This window comes from Thalassophryne amazonica, unplaced genomic scaffold (genome assembly GCF_902500255.1).
Source record: "Thalassophryne amazonica unplaced genomic scaffold, fThaAma1.1, whole genome shotgun sequence".
Classification (NCBI taxonomy): domain Eukaryota; kingdom Metazoa; phylum Chordata; class Actinopteri; order Batrachoidiformes; family Batrachoididae; genus Thalassophryne; species Thalassophryne amazonica.
Window position 1 is genome coordinate 108,376 of NW_022986256.1, and position 7,904 is coordinate 116,279.

Consider the following 7,904-nt stretch of genomic DNA (forward strand, 5'->3'; position numbering starts at 1 on the left):
TGAGCAGATCTGATATGATGCAGGTGTTAGTTTTGGGAATGAAAATTTACAGGGTGATTCCATAATTTTTTCCTCAGAATTGAGTGATTCCATATTTTTTCCCTCTGCTTGGTCTAAAAAACTAACCGTTACTGACTGCCACAATCTTTTTTTCTTGATTTCTTATAGTGTTTCTTAAAGCCAGAAAGTTGCCATTTGAAATGACTTTAGTTTTGTGTCATGTCTGTGATCTGCTTTTTTTCTACAAAATTAAACAACTGAATAACATCCTCCGAGGCCGGTGATTCCATAATTTTTGCCAGGGGTTGTAGGTCAGTTTCTGGTTGGGTGGTTACCTGGCCGTGAGTTTAAAGCACTGCTACTCGCTGAGTGATTTTTAGGAAGGTTGTAGGTTCATAGCAGCGCTGCTGTCACCACCAATTTAAGCACTTTTGTCCCTCAGTCCTGGATTAATATTACTTTCTTTTCACATAACCTCTGGGATACATTGTTGTGTGCATGTATGTTTACTGTGAGTTAGCCAACAATCCGATTGTTCAAACGAGTTACTTTCATTCATTTATAATTTCAACAGCTGTAGTTTTTAGTTACAGTTACACCAGCAGCATCCTGTTATAACGGAGTATTTGAGCCACCAGTTACAAGACTAAGCATAAATATTTGTTGTTCTGGGCAAAGTATTATCAAATTAAACTAATATTTTTAGAGAGAAAAAACAAAACAAAAACAACCCCGACACCATTAAGGAACCAGATCACATCACAAGACAGTTTGGAAAATAAAATCCACAGTTACAAAATCAAACTCCAAATATTTATTTTCTTCTGAAGAAAAGATTTGTTCAAGAACAATTACCATTAAGGAATCAGGTCGACAGAAATGGTTTGGAAAATAAAACCTAATGTTTCAGTATTAAAGTGGAAATATTATGTTCCAAGACCAGATAAGAAAACTTCATAATGTAATATTATAAATATTCGAATAAAAAATTCACAGACAACACCAGTCCTGTTGGAGAGACTCTGAGGATAAATCATAATGTTTTGATCTTAAAAGTATTTATAAAAAAAAAAAAAAAAATTCAAACCATGAGATCTTCAGAGACAAAAATGAGAACCAATAAAATGTTTTAGGTGTGAAGTCATCCTCTTATTACGAGAATAGTCTGTTTTAAGAAAAAAATCCGGTTCTGAAAATAGTCTGTCATCGTTAAATAATAATGTTATGTTACACAAACAATTTAAAAGTCAATGAAAATGATACTAAACTACTAAACTGTCATTCATCTGCAGACCGACTCAAAGTGTTATTACTGCTCTTATTATCTCCAAGTTCTGACGTTTTTCCTTCTGAAGTTCCGATGTTCTTCTCTTTGCTGTGTGACTTTGAGCAGTCGCCAGGCAGACTTCGGCAATGTCTGTGTTGGTTTTCTTTGGACGGTTTAACGTTGTTCTTCAGAACCTTCATTACGGTGCCTCGTTGAGTCGGGAGCCGAACACCACAAATTTTGATGGCGATCAAAGAAATTCTCTGCTTGTTGTCGGTGGGGATGTTGGGTCCTGGATGAAGCCTTTTTTTTGTTATTGGTTTTTTCTTTTTTTTTCTTTTTTTTTTTTTTGCAGTTTTTATAATGTTACAACTCTCGTAACTACAACTCCTGTTACTTTTTAAAAAATGTTATGTTGTAGCAACATGTCAAGACCCCCCCCCCCCAAAAAAAATTCAAGTATAAACTCATGAATCTTTCTTGGTACATTTTCCTAGCAGTGGACCTAAATACTCTGTGATACCTTGTGGCATTGGTTTGCGACATGACGGCTCGTGGTCCCGGTCATGGTTTGAGATTTTGTCCCAGGGCTCCCCCTCGATCTCTGACTCCGTCTGGGGGTGTAGTCTGGATTTTTGGACCACGTCCACAGTCTCGGCTTTGCAGTGTGGTTGTGTTCATGATGGGGTTGAAGGTACGGCTGCATCGAGGGATGTGTTTTGGGACCATGTTTACAAAAAGTGACAGTGTTGGTTAATTATTGTTTAATGAGCCCCCCCCCTTTAAATTTTTTTGTTTTTCTTTCAGGCTGTTGATGTATAAACACCGTTGTGATTACTGGGTATCACTGAGTGTGTTCAGTGCTTTTCTTGTGTTGGTTGCCTTTGCCTGGTTGAGAGTTTCTTTGTGATTTTTTTTTTTTTTTTTTTGACTGCTGCACACCAGACAAAGTCAACAAAACCGGCGGCTGACCCCGTCTTTTAGAGCCTGAGGTTTAAGAACTGTGCTCACGATCACCTCAGTGGGGGTTCCTGCAGTCTGAGGTGCTATGACTTTTTCTGCCACGAGATGGCAGCACTGTGCATGATTCAGATTTCTGTATTGGACAGGAAAAAAACGATGGCCAAAGTCTGAGCGCGTGCGGAGGGCAAGGCTCATTGATCATTTAGACATTACGTTTGTGGTGGTGATAGGTTTTGGTGTTGTACTCTTTGACGGGGTGTTTGTTTGATATTTGAGGGTCGGTGACAGTTGGGTTGTCGGAAAAAATAAATTGACAATCTCAAGCTCCACATTGCCCTCAATACGTTTTTCCTCCATTGTTGAACCCCTTTAACCTTTGTGGTGCAATACCTCACTTTCTACCAATGCTAACTAAAAGCTCTGTGGAAACCAGTTTTTAGAAAATGATGCCCCTCAGGTTTGGGTTTGAATTGAGGTCGGTATTCCAGCGTTTTAAAGGGATCCCTGAGATGAGGATAATCTGCCTTTTACTCTGGTATAAAAACAAATTTTATTTATTAAATTGTAAATATGTATTGCAGTTGAAGAAATGGCCTGGTCTTTGTCTGTCTGTTCATTATACTGTTTCTAAGCTACAATCTTTTGTATGTCTCAGAAATTGTTTTTATATGTATTTTTTACAATAAATATGTGAGAGCTGTTTTGTGAATGTTTGTCTTCGGTGCCTTGGTGATTGTTTTTGTGCAGTTAAATGGGACCTCTACGTCAAAAACAAAGAAAATTAAGTGGACAGATCAAAGAAAAACTGATTAAATTTCAAAATGGATCAGAGTCGAGGGGTGGAGCCTGACTTAAAACCTTTGAGTTCAGCCATTGAAATGAAAACAAACCTCTGTGAGGTTGAAAGATCAGCAGTCAGTACCAGAGGTGGATATTAAGATCAAAGTTCAGTAATTAAGGCCTAGTTGAGGATCCAAGATGGGGTGATCAGTCATCAGGATGTAGGTTTATGGTAAAAGTAACCAGGACTTCAGATTAAAAACAAACAAACAAAAAAAAAAACAGTTGGAGTCTAGGTTTAGGATCAAAGATCACCAAAATACACTGAACAAAAAATATAAATGCAACATTTATTTTTCCTATTTTTCATGAGTTGAACTCAGACCTAAAACTTTCTATCTACATAAAAGACCTATTGGCTCAAATATTGTTTCGCACATCTGTGATCTGCCACACCTGTGACTTGGGATGGATTATCTCAGCAAAGAAGTGCTCACTAACCCAGATTTAGACAGATTTGTGAACATTTGAGAGAAATAGGTCTTTTGTGTATATAGAAAATGTTTTAGATCTCTTGAGTTCAGCTCATGAAAAATGGGAGCAAAAACAAAAGTGTTTATATTTTTGTTGAGTGTAGTTTAAAAAGACATGAGAGAATTTCAATGAAATTTGGTGGAGAGGTAGATTAAATTAGGTGTGGGTCCAACAAAGGTGGTTCTTGCCTTTGTTTTAAATTAATAATCCCTATTAGTTCAGCAAGATGATCAGCAGTAAACATACTTTCTTGTCTAATTTAGAAGATCAGTGATGGGGATCAGACATGAACTACCAGGATTTAGGTTCAAGATCAAAGATAAGAGATCATGATTAAAGTGCAGCAATCAGAATCTGTGTTCTGGGTCAAAGATGAGGGGTCATATATCAAAGATCAGAAATCAGGATCTAGGTTCAGGATCCAAGATAAGGGATTGTGATCAAGGTGCAGCAATCAGGATCTAGGTTCAAGATCAAAGAGAAAGGATGAGCAAAGAAAATCAAGATCTACGTACCAGATCAAAGAGAAGGGATCATGATCAAAGATGAGCAATAAGGATGTATGATTTGGATAAAAAAAAATGAGCTTTCAGGATCAAAGATCAGCAATAAGTATCTAGGTTTGAGATCATGATCATAGATCAGCAATCAGGATAGAAGAAAATGGTCATGATCAAAGATAAGCAATCAGGATCTAGGTTCAGGATCAAGCATGGATGATCAAAGATAAGCAGTGGCAGCTCACTTTTTTTTTTTCCCTGCAGGTGCTATGGGGGAGCTTGGTATTTTTGTGAGGGTGCTATGGGATCGTGTGTCGCAACGGCTCTCTGCTACACCTCTGCCACATTTTGATCTGCAACAGTCACTAATGACATACAGAACGACCAAAATCACACACAAACCTAGGCTACTGTTCAATACAAATATCCACAGATCTCCACATGTAGCCTGTAGTCTCAGGAGAATGGTAAATGGACTGCATTTATATAGCGCTTTTCCATCTGCATCAGACCCTCAAAGAGCTTACAATAATGCCTCCAATTCACTCCGATGTCAGGGTGCTGCATACAAGGCGCTCACTATACACACTGAGAGCAACTAGGGGATTAAAGACCTTACCCAAGAGCCCTTAGGGATTTTCCAGTCAGGCTGAAAAATGCTAATGGCAGGCAGAGAGAAAATCTTTCACCTACCATTGATGTCTTCATAACAGCACAATGCTTCTGTTGTGGTTAAGAGCAAAAACATCGATAATTTGGTTCCTGTCCAGAGCCCGTGTTCTCTGAGGGGCAATTATCAGGATTGACCCTGGGTCACTGGTTTGTCTGTGCCTTCTGCTGTTCCTCAGGTGGTTCTTTAGGTGATACAGACTTCACTTCTTTTCAGTTCCACTCATTGATATTTGGGTAACAAAAAACAACCATTTTAGCAACTTCAAAGTACACTCACTACAGCACAACATCATCAATGATGCTGAAAAAACTCGTCCATGCCTTGTCTCCTCTGGCCTTGACTACTGTAACTCCCTGCCCTTTGGGATCTCTGGAAAAAAAACCTTCAAAACAGTGCAGCTAGAATTCTGATGAGAGTATGTAAACAGGAGCACATCACACCTATACTCCATAACCTTCACTGGCTCCCCATCACCTAAGAGAATCCATTATAAGATTACTCTCATTGCCACCACTGCATCCATGGCAATGCTCCCACATACCTCAAAGACCTCCTCACTCCCCCACACATCCACTCGTTCCCTCCGTTCATACAACACTAATCTCCTCTGTCCTCCTCACACCAAGCTTCACACCGTGGGAGACAGGTCCTTCTGTTCAGCTGCACCTCATATTTGGAACTCCCTCCCTGACCATCACAGGGCTCGAAAGACTGTGGAGCTTTGAAAAAAGCCTCAAGACATATGTGTTTATACAGGCCTATCACAGGTCTCAGTAATTTGAATCTGTTGCATCTTAGTCTTTTTTATTCTATTATTTTATTTTGGTTTTATTCTATTCTTCTGCTTTTATCTTAAGATTTTCTGTTTTTCTTCTCTTGTTTATCCTTGGTTTTATTTTATTATTTTTCCTATAACACTAAGATTTTTATGAATGAAAGGTGCATTATAAATTAAATTTATTATTATTATCATGGCATTGTTGAACGTTATGTCATTGAACTGTACGTTACTCTCATTTTGTGTAAAATAATCAGTTCTGTTGATGAATGTTTATTTTCTTTTATGAGTGGAATATTTATCTAATCACATAAATCTGAAAATGCCAGAAGCGTCTTTCTGTGGAAAACTGAAAGGATGATGTCATCACCCTGCCTCTGTAACATGTCAACAGTCTAATTTAGGATATATATTTTTTCTTCTTGTTGGTGGTGAACAAAGTGCCGGCGTCCTCCAGCTCAATCTGACAAACTCACTCAGAGCAGACAACACTGAGGCCTTCTTCTTCTTCTTCTTCTTCAAAAAACCCTTAACAAGTAACTTCTGTCATGACGAATTAACACATTTCCAGACATCATCTTCCAAAACAAAGGCGCCACGTACACAACAGTTTTCATCTTTAATGATGAATTCTGGCAACATGTCAGATTAAAAGACTTTATTTAATCTGTGAGCCGGCTTCTAAAGTTTTAGTTTTCATTGTTAGCTCCATGTCTTCTTCCCCATTTTTTTTGTAGAAGTGTTACAGTGCTACATACGGGCCTGGCATGTGTACTACAGCATTTTCACATGGTTTCACTGGATCTGTGAGAACGGAGATATTTATTGAATGGAACATTTTTTTGAAAATGGAAAAAAAAAAAAAAAAAAAAAAAAAGATTGTATAGCAGAAGTTCAGGCCTTAAAAACATGGGATAAATTAAATTAAAATAATAAATGAGGAATATTTTCTTGGGGGTGCTATGACAAATCCAGCGGGAGCTCTAGCACACCCCAACCCCATGACACCGCCCATGAAGATAAGCGATCTAGTTCAGGTTCAGGATTAAGAATCAATTTGTAATCTATGTTTGGAATCAAAAATAAGTCATCAGGATGAATCTAACCAGTCCTTATGTGACCACAAACTGAGATGCATGTTCTGGATCAAAGACCATGAATTGAGATGCACCTTCCTGATCAAAGATGAGTCCCTTCAACTTGTTTCACTCAGAGTCGCCACAGCAGATCCAAAGTGGGTCTGTATGCTGCTTTTGACACAGGATTTACACCGGACGCCCTTCCTGACACAACTCCACATTACATGGAGAAATGTGGCAGGGTGGGGTTTGAGGGTGATTCTTTAACTACGGGCACTATTGGCCTTGTGAACTTGAAGAGGAAAAACTTGTAAAAATATAAATTGTCACATTGTAATAGGTAAGCATAACTAGTCTAGTTTGATGATTCATAAGAGAACACACTGATATTTTAAGACAAATTGGTGTTTTTTAACAGATTTCCCAACTCGGCTTGCACAAATGTAATTTCCATTACATGTAAATATTTGTCATTTATTTTAAAATACTATGATACACATAATGTTTTTTCACTGGAAGACCAATTTCATATATAGTTTTACCTGTTTATGCCTATATTGTAAAACACATACATTTATGGATTAGGTAAATTAATTGTGATGAGGACAAAACGCGAATCTTACGTCCGCCACAACCTGAGATATAGCATTGGAATGGTAAGATACATTTCAAGGTGTAACTACTTGTGTTTTTAATTGAAGTGGAACATTATCTCATAAATTATGCAGAGGTTTTTAATGAGTGATTAGAATTTTGTAACTATTTATTTAAAAACAAATGGGGTGGTGGAAATCACAAGGCTGTGTGTGCAAGCGTGTGTTCATGCTTGCATGTGTGTGAGAGTGGGGGTACACATGCCCTGGTGGTTGGCTCTCTGTCAAAGGGAGACAGCGTGTGTGGGCACCATGAATTGTGTGTGTGTCAGTGAGAAATGAGCTATGAGTCGGGTGTGTAATGTGAAGGAGCATAAGGTAGTTGGGGTCTATATGTGTATTAGATGTGAGATGATGAGGATGTGGTGCGGGAGAGCATGGACAGGATGTGATGGGGGAGCATAGACTGAGTGTGTAGAGCAGGGGTGGTCCTAGGGGCAGTCCGACCGGGCAATTGCCCAGGCCGGCACCTGAGAGGGGGTGGCACCACCGCAAAACCCCGACCCCAAATGACATCGCGAAAATTGCTATAAGCATGTTAATTATAGTTATAAACGTGTCAAAAATCATCTAAAAAAGTGTTATTTTTACACTATTACCACATTGTTGTAATAATAACATTACTATTAGTGGTTTTTATCAGTTATTATAAGCGTTTTTCGCCGTTTTTTTTTTTT